The following is a 15865-nucleotide window of genomic DNA, read 5'->3' as shown; positions in this document are numbered from 1 at the left end:
TTTTTTCCTGATATATATATATGTATAAAACATACATGGTTGCCTCCCAAAGCACAGCTTAATTAATTAGTGTGATCGCTCTGAACCAGGAAGAGGTGGCGGTGACGTTAGCGGTGCGACATTCCTGCAAAGAAGCGTGGCAGTGTTGTGCCAAATTCAGTAGCGCTTTTATTAAGAGGATGCGCTCCTGAGAGAGGGTGCTTTTCATGGCAGGGGTGTTGAATTCGGGACAACAGCAGCAAGCCCACTGAGTAGTGAGTTGTAAGTGTGCTCGGGCACGGATTGTTTAAATGCAGTGTGAGTGCAGGCAAGCGGGGGAGTGGGGAGGGGGCAGAAGCATACTCCAACACGATTCAACCAAACCGTGCTTAGTGTGAGTACGACCTAAATAGACCTAAATACAGACCTAATTACAGGTTTGCTCACTACAGTTATTATCTCACTCTTTTCACTCATCTCGTCTCCATAACCTGATCTCACGCACTGAGGCAAATCCCAGTGTCAGCTGTAAGCTGTATCGTCTTTCGTAAACTCTGGGCTTGTGTCTGTACTGTACTGTATTATTTTTGGTAGCTAACAGTATGTCATGCAGTGACTCCCCTGGTAATCTGTAGTATAGATAGGCTTGCTTGAGAATTTGACATCTGCAGTTTGACTTTAAACTTTACTATTTGTTAGATACATTAGCTTTATGTAGCTTCAGTGCAGTACTAAAGCACAACATAATCCTCAGCCATCTAATTTTAATTGCTAGGAGGGAAAAGTGCAATTTTTTGTCCCGCAATAATGAAGATAACAGCGTGTTGGATCAGAGCCAGTAGTCAGGTCGGATCCGGTCAGAGCAGATACGGTCAGTGCAGTGGCCATGGGGTGGTATATGCTGGCAGACAGTAATGAGGTAATAGTCACACCTGCCTCTCCGTGTGTGTGTGTGTGTGTGTGTGTGTGTGTGATGTAAAATCCTGTGTGCTATGTGCTCCTGGATGATGTAAAGACTCTTCTTCCTCGCCTTTAATATCACACAGACCACTTGGCCCCTCTGCCTAATGAGTTGAAGTGAGTACACTCTCTCACACACACACACACACACACACACACACACACACACACACACACAAAACAGGCCTGGTATGGGAGGCTAATGAGAGGCTGAGGAAAAGCTTTCTAAATAACTTTTTGCTTTGCTTTTTTTCCATCAGTTTTCTTTCTCTCTCTCTCTCTTTCAGGTGCTTTCTCCACCACTGCTGGAGCCTTATTATGGAAAGCAGATGTGGAGGAACTGTGGTAAGTGGTCTTTTAATCCTGGCTCCTCCAACCAGTGCGTGTTCTGTTTGACTGTGCCTTTATTGGAAATTGACTCGCTAACTCTAATGGCTGGATACAGAAGCGCAGAAGATGCCTTTAGAAGGCGGAATAAGAAAATTGAGGCTTGCGTCTTTGTTCAGCAGAAAATTTCCTTGGTGCCAGTGCACTGCTTCAGTGACACAATCCCGCTTTATTCAAAGAAACACATTTTCCGTTTTCTGGATTTAATGGAATTTGGGCGACCCCTGCCCCGCTGTGCGGATTTCACCTCACCCTGTCACGAGAGACTGAGTGTTATCTCCGCGGCCGAGTGCCATTGTGTAACAGTATCTAAGTGATTTCTATGATTATTGTGTTTTTCACCAGTCTGCTCTTTATAGCCTCCAGTGATGAGTAACTAACCTGAAGTGGTGACACAGCGAGTCAAGGTCAAATGGCCTCAATCTGTGCTGTACACATACACACACACACACACACACACACACATGTGCGCACACACACACACACATGCACACACAGAGTCATACTGTATAAGCAAAGAGCAGTTTATTGTCCCCACAGCTCCTAAATACTAGAGGCTCATTTATCAGTGCACTAAATTGGTTCATGTAATTTGTGAAATGATGATGATAATAAAAAAGTATAAAATATTTTCCAACGCATTTTTAGTTTATTGTGTATTTGCAGTTAGCATTCATATTTGCTGCTATATCAGCACAGACAATAACCAACAAAACCGCCTAGTATTTGTTGTTATACACCAAAATTAACTGTTTATCTTAATCCAGGATCAGATTTCGGTACAAACAAACATGAAAATCAATCTTATTGTTGTGGTTATTGTTGCTTTTGTTTTTTGAGAAAGACAAATGAAAATAAAAGGGAATAATGATAAAGAAGTAACTTTTATTAATGTAAATGAGCAGACAATACATGAAAAGTGCACAAAAACAATGTACAATATGTGCTTACATAGTTTACCAACCAATGGAAATGGATTTTCTAGTGTAGAACTATTATTTTGAAAATTATTTAAATTATAATTCCTTCAAATGGTGCGGCTGCAGATGGTGATTGGAGCATAGATTTACTGAGTTAAAGGGATATGCTGTATTTTTAAGTCAAATTACTCAAATCTGTTGTGCAGGTGTTCTTCAGTCCTGTGATTATATTACTCGTTTAATGTTTCTTGCAGAAATTGTTAAATGGTTCCCCATATCCAGCATATTGCGCTTATTCTTGGTCTGCTGAGACTATAACTCATGCAGAAGAGTGAAGAAAACATCCTTTAAATGTAATTGTTCTAATTTTCATGTTTCTCCAAAGTTTTTAATATTTTTAGCTAAAAAATATATTTGTTGTAGTTTTTAACTGCAAATTGCTACTGTCATGTAAAAAAAAAATATTGGTACCATTTTAAAATAAGGCTCCCTTATAAATGTTTTTCTTTTATGCATTGTATCAGAATTGCATGATTAACAGACCAGTATTCCAAAGAAAGTTGAGAAAGTTTTGTCTTTTTGTCTCCCATAAAGTTGTAATCTTAAAGACAACATAAAGATCCATGTTGTATGAAATACTTCATCTATTGTGCACTAAAGGCGTTATTGGCAAAATCAAGCAGTTACAGTCTGTATTGTACATGCAGTAAGCTGAAATCATTGCTCTGTGTGTAGAGATTTGTTTGATCTGATCTTTATAGATGGCTTTTGCTTATTCATTAAAGACCACCCTTTGGCTTACAGTATGTCTTTTGGAGAAGAGTTTTGACAGATCTGTTAACGAGTGTGTGGGTCAGACATTAAAGCGTTTGTGGAGTAGAACTTCTTTAACAGTTCCTGTTCTTTCCACAACAGAAATGAGGTATTTTATGGGCAACCACTTTGTGCTTTGTGTGATTGACCAGAGTAGAGAGGAATCCGAGAAGAATAGAGCACACAGAGAATGCTTTATTTGTGTTGCATAATTCAGCACTTGAGGAAACGATGAAACTGCCATGTCTGACACCATTAATGTTGTGAGCGGTTTGGAGCAGCTTTGACAAGTGAGGCTGGATCTAAGGTGCACGTCTTGCACTGGGAAAAGAGGAGAGGAATCAAAGCACACGTGAGAAAATATTAAGCCAGTACATGAGGAAGTGAAGTAATCCTAAATAAGTAATCCTTATCTGTTTGGCATATCAGTTCCTTTAGACATTTGTAGACTAGAGGTCTATTACCTATTAATTCATGTCAAGTAGAAAAAAACGAGGGTATTTCCTCATTTGCTGCATGTAATACTTGGGTGTTTTCATGTCTTGGAGAGATTATGTCCTATATGAGATGATTCTGTGTCGTGTTAAGAGCAATTTATTTATTAAAGCTGATGTCCGGAAGTTTTGGGATTTAGTGACCTCTCTAGTAAGTATGCGTAATTGCACCGAGCATGCGGAAGAATCATTTTTAAAAACATTCTCTGTCGTTGACCACTTATCCATTGTAGCAGCATCACAGTGAAAATAGAAGCAAGGGTTATTTTGTGTTTAAGCAGTAGTGTTGTATACAGGTTAAGGGATGTGTGGTGAAGTCTGTGCCAGTTCTGCTCTCTCTGATGCCTTGAATGCTCATGCCCCTTTTACCCGCCCTCTATCAACTATAAAAGTACACTTTCAGAAGAGGTTTGGAGTTTAGGGTAAGAATTGGGACAGGGCCTTAGTGTCAATCAGTCCAGTAATGTTCTGTTCTGCAGCTCCACAGACTTCCCCTGGATATAGGGTTGAAATGATCACAGCATTGTTTAACTGTTCTGAAGCATCTTTGGGTTAAATGACTGTATAGGACATGCTAAGCTTAATAAAGTAGCTGCTAGCTGACATCACGATACTGTTAGTTACTTGTATATTTGAACAAATATGTAGAGACCAATAGTAATTTGTGTTTTCAGCCTTTTAGCCATGATTAACATCCCAGTATTTGAAGTACTGTATGAGTAATACACTATTTACCTTATTTACACTATAGAAAAAAAAAACAATGAACAGAGGAGGAACTAGAATTCCAATAGTATAATGGTCAGAAGTAAGGTTCCCTTGAATAAAAAATAGACCACCACAATGGTCACACATGGGCATACAGCACAACTGCCACATGCTCCCATTTGCCATAAATCTGGAACATTTTATGTAACAGAGCTGGCAATTATTTGTCAGTTATACAAGGTATTTTTATTGCTGTAAATATACATATGAAACCCATACTTAACACCTTTTCACACCATCATGAGGAACAACAGGCTTTTCAATTACTGCCTGCTGTGTAAACCCACAAATTGCCTGGCGTCTTTGTAACCAGATAATCAATGTTATTCACTTGACTTTGCAGTGGTTTGAAAGTTATGGCTGCTTTGTGTATCCTTCTATTTAGCCTACAGTAATTAAGCCACACCCACTCCCACTAATGTGCTAGGTAGACATTAAGCCCGGACTTCCTCATTGGTGAAGAAAAGCAAGATGAATCACATCCCCTTCCCCTACATTGCTGGTTAAAATGGCACCTGTATATACACTAATCTATCACACATATCTTATATACTAATATAAATACATATAATCATGTTGCCTGAGGGTGTTACCTCGATTGCGGCACCATATTAGGTCAATCTTTTTTGAGAATTATGGGTAGTGAGTTTGAATAACCTGAATCACTGTTTCAGTGTAAAGATGCGATACTTTAGTTAATGAGAAATATACTATGTCCATTTTTTCAATCACTCAAAAAAAAAAGACAGTAAGCTTGGATTTAAAGGTGTGTGATATGGGCAAAAAAACTATCGCAATAATGTCTGTAACTTCGACAATAACAATAATAAAAACAAATATTTTGTATTATTCAAAATGCATTTGTAAAGTGATATATATATATATATATATATATATATATATATATATATATATATATATATATATATATATATATATATATATATATATATATATATTGTACTAGGCTACTCAGACAGATACAGCAGCACAAACTTAACTTTAACATCAACAATAAACACACAAAAATGACAATAAAAATGACCTGGCCTCCACAGTCAACGGCCCTGAACCCAATTGAAATAGTTTGGGGTGAGCTGGAGCACAGAGTGAAGGCAAAGGGGCCAACAAGTGCTAAACACCTCTGGGAACTCCTTCAAGACTGTTGGAAAACCATTTCAGGTGACCACCTCTTGAAGCTCATTGAGAGAATGCCAGGAGTGTACAAAACAGTGATCAGAGCAAAGGGTGGCTATTTTGAAGAAATTAGAATATAAAACATGTTTTCAGTTAGTTTTTTTTTGTTAAGTACATAAAACTCCACATGTGTTCATTCATTGTTTTGATGCTCATGTCATGAAAATAAAGGAAACGATTTGAAAAGTTATATTACATGTGAACAATCACAATCTGTGCTTCTCTAGTTAGCCTTTGTGATTTAAATTGATCAACAAAGTAGTTCTAGATTACTTGTTACTATTCCTCACTACATTAACTATCACTGAGCGAGCGTAGCTGTGTAGAATGAATCATTCAGGGAGGTGAATCAGTTCACTTTGTTTCACCAAAAGATTCACTCAAAAGGAATGAATCATTTATGAGCGACACACCGCTATCAGTTAGTGTTGGTGCTCGCGGGTTCTGCATCACATTCCCCTCTCTGCGGTGAAGACAACCCTGTCAAACGTGCTGTGCGCAGGAGTTCTGTGCTTTTTCACTGCCTTTGTTTTGCACAGTGGGGACCTTGGGTATCATTCAGGGGAAAAATAAGGAGAAGGGGGGTGTTTGTACCTCTGTCCACATGTGCTCTATTCTAAAAAGCTTAGATAGTGAAGACTAGTGAATATGTGTTTCCAGCATTGGGGATGAGGCTGTAAAAAGAAGGGAGTGTTCGCCAAGATGGTAGTGAAGGTTTGAAGGCCGTTTGCTGTGAGGCTTTCCCGCAGTGTAGCGGTGTCTGTGTGTGTGTGTGTGTGTATGTGTATATGTACAGGAGCATGCTGGGTACTCCTGTCCTGTCTCTCAGAAACCGCTGTGAGCTCTGGGCCTACACACACCCACACAAAACACACTGGCACATCCCTCACCGCTTTGCTGGAGCAGAAAACCCCGTTAGCAGACTTCTCGACAGAAGAGCTGTCGGTTGCGTATTTATGATGCCCTGCATGCATATGCAAACACCAGCAGCAGTGCAGGCATTCCAGCTGTCCAATACGTAACAGCATTAGCCGTAAGCACATTAGGCCAACAACAAAAACACATTCGTAACGACATGGAGAGGAGCAAGCGTGGCTACGTAGCCATGCAGCTCACGCTGCTCTCGTTCTCTACGGATTTTCTAGTCAGTCGTCCATCCATCCATCCATCCATCCATCAAGGTGCATCCTTTAAACTCCTCCTTGACCACCACTCACAGCCTGCATCACTGCTGCAGGTTGACTGATTTACTATGACAAATGAGCTTTCTGCTGCAGGAAGGTTAGCACTGACTACACACATTCACTCACACATTCACTCGCACACACAGGGAGTCACTAGTTGGTCAGGGTTAAAGTAATCACATTGCTTATACGAGAATAAGCCCACCTCCTAAAAAATTCACCTCCAGACAGATCGATGCACGTCTCCCTGCACCTCGCACTGCAACGAAATGAACACAAGACGACTGACTGACTGACTGACTGTGCTCCATTTGGCAGAACTTAACGCTATGAGCCTTCACCACGACCGGGATACACAAGGGTAAACGCATTCCCATCAACATCCCAATTCGAGCTGCAGTCTAAAGACATTCTAGACAAAATTCATATGAAACCGCATATGCAGGACTGCCCTATCTATCTAGATTATAAGTGGCTCTGTCTTATTGTAGCAAATAAACACATTAACCTTGACAGTCCCAACGCAGCGCATTTATTTTGACTACATCTGACGAATGTCAACCAGTCTGAGGCAAATGAAGCCTATCGATTGCAGTTTCTACTGGAACTGATACGGCGCTCGGTGCTGCACTGTGTTTGGTGAATTGAAGAAGACGTGTGCAAGTCGGGTGTAGTTTTGAGTCAGATTTCATTCATGGATTTTTCTTCTTTTAAGAAATTTGCCAAACATAGAATGATTTCGAGTGAATATACTGTGTATGCTCTTTTTCTTCAGATATAGAAAAAAGTAGTGGATATGGGCAGAGACTTTGTGATGCAATACTCTTATTGCTATACCAGAATTGCTATAGAGTATGATAAAATATCATACAGTTAAACAACAACAAAAAAATTAAGTTAGGTATCAGAGGCAGTAAGGTATCAGGAATTCATTTTATTTTTGTCTTTATGTTTGTACCTTAAACAAATATAGTACAATACTACAATAATAAATAGTGTCAACCAGTTGACTGGTCTGGTGCTAAGTGTTTAATCTGTGCAATCTAAAGTGGCAGCTTTAGATAATTAGTCAATTGTTTCAGTGGTCAAACTCTTCTTGGGGTTGCTTTGGAGGAAAATATATAAAAAGGACCAGTGTGGCTGAGAGCGTGAGACTAGGGCCAAGTGTGTGAATCTCACAACCAGTGAATGAGGGTTGGCAGCTACTGAAACTATAAGGAATACGGAGTAACTCTTAAAATGTGTTTGCCATAGACTAAATGGTTTAAACAACTTCACTGGATGTGTAGTAGAGAGACACTGCATATTTGGTAACAGTAATTATCCAAAAAAAATGCCAAGAGATGGGAGTTCTGTATGTTTAGTCTGAAAAGTCAGCTCCCCACTGGCCCTCCTGCTCTTGTGTGAACACCTGCATCAACATTCTTCCGAGAGAAGACTTGGGAACAATATCTCATTAACATAAACAAGTGTTTAAGCACAGCTGCCCTGATATAAATGGTATTTTCAGATTCTGTGTTTGGGATTCATTTAGTTCAACAGGACACTACTCTGTATCTGCGTAGTATTTGGATTTAAAGTGTGCATGAGATTAGCGATAGCGAAAATAAGCGAAAATTGACTGAATTGAATGAGTTTTGGCCTGAAACTGATCCCCAGTCATCCTTCAGTACTATTGGTGAATCACCAATAGTATTTACTCTACTTTAAGAGCCAGGTGCAAAGATATCTTAAGAGTGCAGAACTTTTGTGAATCTCAACAGAGGAAAATGACCTGTGTGTTTAAACCACAATAGATACATTCCTTAACTTTAATACTGTTTTAAAGACACAATGTCTTTTCAGCCCCTCAACTTTGCTTGAACTTTGTGTCCTAAGGGAAAAACATCTTACATCAGGATTTTCTGATGTAAAACCGAGTTCAGAAAACAAAGTTCATGATTCCATTATTAAAAGTTGTTCAGGTCTTACAGCAGCAACAGAAGCTTCAAAATGCTCCTTCATCGGAATAATGGCACTCACTGTGGATCCCTTAGACTGGTAGATTTCAGTGACTTTGCATCTGTATTTGAATATTATTAGAATGTGACATCATCTGCTGCATTTTGAGACTTTGCAGTCTGCTTCACAACCTGCCACACAGGTTCTCCAGTGTGTAGGTGATGTTAAGAGTCAACATTTCTGCCAGTAATCATGCCTGGGCATGGCTATTGAAATTGAACTAAATTGTCAGGTGAGTTTGGTTAATTAGTTGGTTTAGTAGCTAAGGGGGAAAATAGGTTTTCACGTTAGTCATATAGGTTTTAATGAAATATTTTAATATGTGATATTGTCAGGCTCTGAGTGGTGCAGCGGGCTAAGCGCTGCCACTATGATCATGAGATTGGTGGTTCGAATCCTGGTCCCTGAGAGAGCACAATTGGCCTTGCTCTCTCTGGGTGTGTAGATGGCACTCTCTCCCCTCATCACTCCAAAGGGTGATGTCGCTCAGCACAAGGCGTCTGTGAGCTGATGTATAAGAACTGAGTCTCTGCGCTTTCCTCCGAGTGCACTGTGTTGCTACTCAGCAAAACTGCATCAGCAGCAGTTCAAAAAGAGGTGGTGGCTGACTTTACATGTGCCGGAGGAAGCATGTGATAGTCTTCACCCTCCTGGTGTGGGGGGAGTCCGAATGAGTGGGTTGGGTTTTGTATTTTGGGGAGAAAACAGAAAAAAGGGATTTTGTCGTAACTTGTGTAGAATTTATCTTAAGCCAAAATTTGTTCGATTTTCTGAAACATTTAAATATGTCAAATATTCAAAGCAGATCCTGCCATTCAGTCATGGCTGTATCATATCTGTAATTTTTCACATTGGATACATTTTTTTTTTATAGTGCATTTGTTCTTGTTTATAGTAATTGTTCAGCACAAGACAAGGACTATGTGCATGTCATCTCTCCTATACTGAGTCTATTCTTTCACATTATGCTATATTATGTACTACACATAGGCCTTAGTATGGATTGCATCTAATATGAAGCTCTTCTTGTTATTCGTAATGGAATAAAATGACTGTACTGGCTGTAATATAAATTATACTTGGATCGGCCTTCGTGTGATGGTCTTTTTTTTTCCCCCAGAAGTGATTTTTCCATGGTTGAAATAGTCACACTTTTTTTTTATGAATCCATGATCATTCTTTCCTGTTGCCACTCAATACATAATCGTAATCTAGCATCTATGAGTAAATATCAGACTGTTTCTGTTGTTCTTCTTCTGATCTGTTAAATATGATGACCTGCTTTCTTGTCCGTTATTTCTCACACAGTCACACATAGAGTAGGAGAGATGGGAGAAGGAGAGGGGGTGAGATGTATAAAAGCTGCCGCATGGATAATAAAACAAACATGGAGTGCAACACCGAGAAAGAGAGGGAGGGAGGAACTAATGTCAGTTTGGCTGGAGGAGGGAGCGAGAGGGAGGGGATGGGGGAGGGATTAAAATCTGTGTGTGAAACAGTTGTGGGTAAACAAAGTCTGGTAGCAAAATGGATATCTCCCACCCCAACAAGAAAAGACAGATATGGCAAGAAGAGAACGGAGGAAAATGGGAGGGGGATTAAAGGAATGCAGACGGAGAGAGTGAGAGGTGTGAAGAGGAGGAGATGTAAAATAGGAATCACATAGACTGAATTAAAGTGAGTGTGATTTCTGGAGAGAGGTGAGCAGGGGTTGAGGGAAATGGGGAAAACCCTATATGTGCACTCTGAGATAGCACGAGACAGACAAGAAACAAAGAGGAAAAACAAAGAAAAAAGGATGTTGGATGTTGTAGCAGAGAGGAAATCATGAGGAAAGAAGTGAAGTGAAGCCCAGAGCGGTTTGGTGGGGATAGAAGTAGGGGTGTGTGTGTGTTGCGAAAAAGGAGGGGGGTGTTCCTGCCGTATTTTTTTGTGTGGAGATCAGAGGGACTGAGCTCACATTCTGCCCAGTGAAATCTGGCACATTCTGTACAAAACCAACCCACAAACTTACCTCTCTCTCTCTCTCTTTCTCTCTCTCTCTCTCTCTTTTTCTCTTTTTCAAACACACACACAAACTGTACACTGTTCCAGACGTTGCTTCTTCTTACTCCATCCTCATGCAGTGTAGCATTTTGCTACAGTTCCTGCGATAGTGAGATAGTAGATAGTACTTCTCTTCTGCTCAAGCAAAGTGTTCTTATAGCAAAATGATCATATAACAGATTACCCAATAGAGTAGCACAGCCTATCCAATGAAGTGGCACAGCCTATCCAATACAGCAAAACAGCCTATCCAATACAGCAGCACAGCCTATCAAATACAGCAACACATCCTATCCAATACAGCAAAACAGTCTATCCAATACAACAGCACAGCCTGTCCAAAACAGCAACACAGCCTATCCGATACAGCAACATAACCTATCCAATACAGCAAAACAGTCTATCCAATACAACAGCACAGCCTGTCCAAAACAGCAACACAGCCTATCCGATACAGCAACGTAACCTATCCAATACAGCAGCACAGCCTGTCCAATACAGCAGCACAGCCTGTCCAATACAGCAGCACAGCCTGTCCAATACAGCAGCACAGCCTATCCAATACAGCAGCACAGCCTATCAAATACAGCAACACATCCTATCCAATACAGCAAAACAGTCTATCCAATACAACAGCACAGCCTGTCCAAAACAGCAACACAGCCTATCCGATACAGCAACATAACCTATCCAATACAGCAGCACAGCCTGTCCAATACAGCAGCACAGCCTGTCCAATACAGCAGCACAGCCTGTCCAATACAGCAGCACAGCCTATCAAATAAAGCAACACATCCTATCCAATACAGCAAAACAGTCTATCCAATACAACAGCACAGCCTGTCCAAAACAGCAACACAGCCTGTCCGATACAGCAGCACAGCCTGTCCAATACAGCAGCACAGCCTGTCCAATACAGCAGCACAGCCTGTCCAATACAGCAGCACAGCCTATCCAATACAGCAGCACAGCCTATCAAATACAGCAACACATCCTATCCAATACAGCAAAACAGTCTATCCAATACAACAGCACAGCCTGTCCAAAACAGCAACACAGCCTGTCCGATACAGCAACACAGCCTATCCAATACAGCAACACAGCCTATCCAATACAGCAACACAACCTATCCAATACAGCAGCACAGCCTGTCCGATACTGCAACAAAACCTATCCAATACAGCAGCACAGCCTGTCCAATAAAGCAGCACAGCCTGTCCAATACAGTAGCACAGCCTATCCAATACAGTAGCACAGCCTATCCAATACAGCAGCACAGCCTATCCAATACAGCAGCACAGCCTATCCAATACAGCAACACAGCCTATTCAATACAGCAGCACAGCCTGTCCAATACAGCAGCACAGCCTATCCAATACAGCAAAACAGCCTATTCAATACAGCAGCACAGCCTATCCAATACAGCAACACGGCCTATTCAATACAGCAGCACCGCCTATCCACTACAGCAGCACAGCCTGTCCAATACAGCAGCACAGCCTATCCAATACAGTAGCACAGCCTATCCAATACAGCAGCACAGCCTATCCAATACAGCAGCACAGCCTATCCAATACAGCAGCACAGCCTATCCAATACAGCAGCACAGCCTATCCAATACAGCAGCACAGCCTATCCAATACAGCAAAACAGCCTATCCAATACAGCAGCACAGCCTGTCCAATACAGCAACACAGCCTATTCAATACAGCAGCACAGCCTATCCAATACAGCAGCACAGCCTGTCCAATACAGCAGCACAGCCTATCCATTACAGCAAAACAGCCTATCCAATACAGCAGCACAGCCTTTCAAATACAGCAGCACAGCCTATCCAATACAGCAGCACAACCTGTCCAATACTGCAGCATAGTCTATCCAATACAGCAGCACAGTCTGTCCAATACAGCAATATAACCTGTCCAATACAGCAACACAACCTGTCCAATACAGCAGCACAGCCTGTCCAATATAGCAGCACAGCCTGTCCAATACAGCAAGACAGCCTATCCAATACAGCAAAAAGAAACTTTACTTTCCATAGAAGTCAGTGTATAAAAAAATAGTCATTTTACATCATATTTTATATAAAGTATAAAGAATAACTGACAGATTCACATTATGTCAAAAAGCTGAAAAATGCTAACACGTAGCTTACACAACACTGCAGCCTAATAAAGACTGATCCATGCTTCTGTGTTGGAGTTAAGTCTTCACCCTATTGTATGCAAGTGGCCTATGCTGTTGTGAGCATTTATATGTTGAGTATTATGTGTTGTTTGAGTCTCTCTGCAATTGCTAATCAATGTGTTCACTTGTATGGCTACAGCTGTTATTAAAAGTCTTGCAATGCTTTAAAAAAGAGAAATCAGAGAATATAATCTATATGGTAATTTTATAGTCAGTTCGGTTCGTGCAGCTGAATGTTAAAATGTGGTAAATGCATAAATACGATGCTACCCATAAGACCAATCACAGTCACAGTATTTACATTTCTGGAGAGGAGTGTGTTGGACTATGGTGAATGGACCGGCATAGGGTACATGGCTATTTGGTACCTATGCACTGTCCATATGACCAAGGTTCAACTCAGAAACATATATTGGCCTTTAGAGTGTCGTAACACTAGGCAGCTTAAGGACAGAGCAAAGGATAACATAGGAGCTAACATGATCACACAAGATAACTCACACTGGCACAGGTGCTTGTATCATTCACATGAACACCTAACACAGCTGCACAGACCAACACTGCAGCACAGGATTTTGTGGTCAAACCTTCTACTCTTTTCACACTCACACTCTCTGACTTACTCCCCCTCTCTTTTTTTTACTCTCTGTCCCTCTCTCTCACTCTCTGTCTTTCTTGATGCAGAGTCAACAGTTGAGATTTAGTCATAGGTTGCCTGGTCTGTATAGAACCCATAAAGAGGATTGCCAATTGAATACAGATCCCTCAATGGGTGGGGGGGTGGGATTGTGAAAATAGTTCTATGGTCTGAAGGGACTTATGTGAGATCATATATGAGAGAAGTTGTTCGATTTATGGTAAAATCAGCTGCACTACTTCCATCCTGTTCTATATTTAAATACAAAATTCATAATCAGAATAAAAATTGATTGACATCCAAGATTTGCAAATTTGCATTTTGTGAGTTTCAGTCACATAAAATATCATCAATTATATGGTATATGGGACTGGTCACACCCCTATAAATCTTTCCAAAGCACTATACCAGTATCAAAAATAGCATCTGTGTTGGAAAACACTTTTTAAATTAACCTAAAAGTAATAGATACTGATTAATTCAAGTTATTCAAGATGTGTTGATATTAGTCATGATGCACTTTGCTCTTGTTGAGACTAGTGGTATTAAAAAGACATGGCCTCAGTAAGAAACAGTAAGGACTTTCCCCTGCTGGAGTGTCCCTCTCACTGCCTCATGATGGTATGGAGCGGTGTGGAGAACACCCTGGTCCTTGTCTTGTGCTGGTAATGATGATTGAGGGAGGAGAGGGTGCGGTGCACTTGGCAGTGTCTCTCTGAATAGTGGGTGTAATTGAAATCAATATTCTGCATGATGAGGTGACTCCCGGGGTTAAAACACAGCTCCTCCGTCCCGTACTGCTGCTGGACCGCCCCCTATTAAAGGAGTTTAGAGACAACCTCTGTAATAGAAAAGCTCCGCTCCTGTTTAAAACTGTCCGTGAGGGCACTGACTGTGTGTGTGTGTGTGTCTGAGACCCTGAGATGTTCATATGAGTGTTTGGAGGTCTCCAGGGGGGAGAAGGGGTACACTCTTTTTCTTTGATTTATCTTGTTTTTTATCTTCTCTGTACCTCTCCACTGTTTTATTTCTTCTACGTGCTATAGCTCCTCTATCCCTCTACATGTCTCTCCCTCACTTTCTCACTCCCACTCTCTCTCTTTCTCTCCCCATTCTCTCTATCCTGCTCTCTTGTATTTTACTGTATTGTATTTTGTGCAAAATACTCTTGTATTTTGCCAATTCCTTCTCTCTTCTCTTTCCCCATATCACTCTCTTTCCTATTCCCTTTTTCTGTGTATATCCTCATCACACTAGCTGTCTCCTGTCCTTTTGTTCCTCTCCCACTCTTTTATTTATTCGCTCACTCTTTCTATATCTCTCTATATCTCTCACTTTTTCTCCTACTCCTTTCCTTCTTTGTATCTCTTTCTCTCTCTGTCTCACTTTCTCTTGCTCTATTTCTCTCTACCTCTTTTTACTTTCACTCCCTTTCCGCTCTTTCTCTCTCTCCCTCACTCCCTCCCTCCCTCACTTTCTCTCTATCTCTACCTTGTTTTTACTTACTCCTTTTCCTCTCTCTCTCAATCTCGTTTTCTTTCTTTCTTTCTTTCTTTATTTATTTATTTATTTTCCTTACTCTACTGCTACTATCTCTCTCTCTACCTCTTTTTCTCTCTCACTTTCTATCTCTGTGACATACTCCTCTCTCTCTCTCTCTCTCTCTCTCTCTCTCTCTCTCTCTCCCCTCCTCCTCCTCCTCCTCTTCTATAACGGAGAAACCGGGGCAGGCCGGCGCTCGTCGGGTTAACGCGCGCGCCGCCTCTCATTGGCTGAGCCGGAGGTAACCAGGCAACTCCAGCGGGAGGCGCGGAGGGAGCGCGAGAAGGAGGCGCAGGAGGCGCAGAGCGCGCGCACACACAGTCCAGCACAGCGGAGCCCGTGTGGGGCGCGATGTAGCAGCGCGCGCTCGGCCGCCTGGCCCCGGCATGGGAGATTGGATTAACGTGAGCAGCAGAGGAGCGAGAAGCGCGCGCACGCCGTTCACCCCGGCCGAGCATGGAAGCAGCAGCAGCAGCATGTGCCACTGTCAAGGTAAGCTCGAGCGCTGTTCTGCTGCAGGACTTTTACCCCCCCCCCACTCCCCTCTTTTCCTTTCCTTTCCTTTCCTTTCCTTTCCTTTCCTACGCTTCTCTCGTGCCACGGTGCCGGTCTGGTTCCAGGATGTCCGGTTCGGCACGTGATTTTGTGTACCGGGTTCTGCCGCACGCGACCCGTTACTTAACGAGCTGCGCGAACGGTTAACTGATGGACTGGAGTGTGGAGCGCGCGCGTATCAGCGGCACCGGT

At 41.7% G+C, this 15865-nt stretch overlaps 2 protein-coding genes across 11 annotated transcripts in view; one reads left to right on the top strand and one right to left on the bottom strand.

Annotated features, from left to right (window-relative positions):
- The window catches only part of dab1a (DAB adaptor protein 1a), a 519346-nt gene that overhangs the window by 293608 nt on the left and 209873 nt on the right, over nt 1-15865 (top strand). For 9 of the 10 annotated variants that reach the window (XM_049481451.1, XM_049481442.1, XM_049481455.1 and 6 more), the window contains exon 1: nt 15390-15610. The gene's annotated coding sequence lies outside the window, so the exon portion shown is untranslated. Of the gene's footprint in view, nt 1-1226; nt 1285-15389; nt 15611-15865 lie in introns of those variants that run through there. The other variant, XM_022665931.2, reaches the window with a different exon arrangement.
- Nucleotides 1-15865, bottom strand: part of LOC125785800 (uncharacterized) — a 92859-nt gene that overhangs the window by 76420 nt on the left and 574 nt on the right. The window lies entirely within an intron of this gene.

This window comes from Astyanax mexicanus, chromosome 1 (genome assembly GCF_023375975.1).
Source record: "Astyanax mexicanus isolate ESR-SI-001 chromosome 1, AstMex3_surface, whole genome shotgun sequence".
In the NCBI taxonomy this organism is placed as follows: Eukaryota; Metazoa; Chordata; class Actinopteri; order Characiformes; family Acestrorhamphidae; genus Astyanax; species Astyanax mexicanus.
This window is presented reverse-complemented; position numbering and strand designations above follow the sequence as displayed.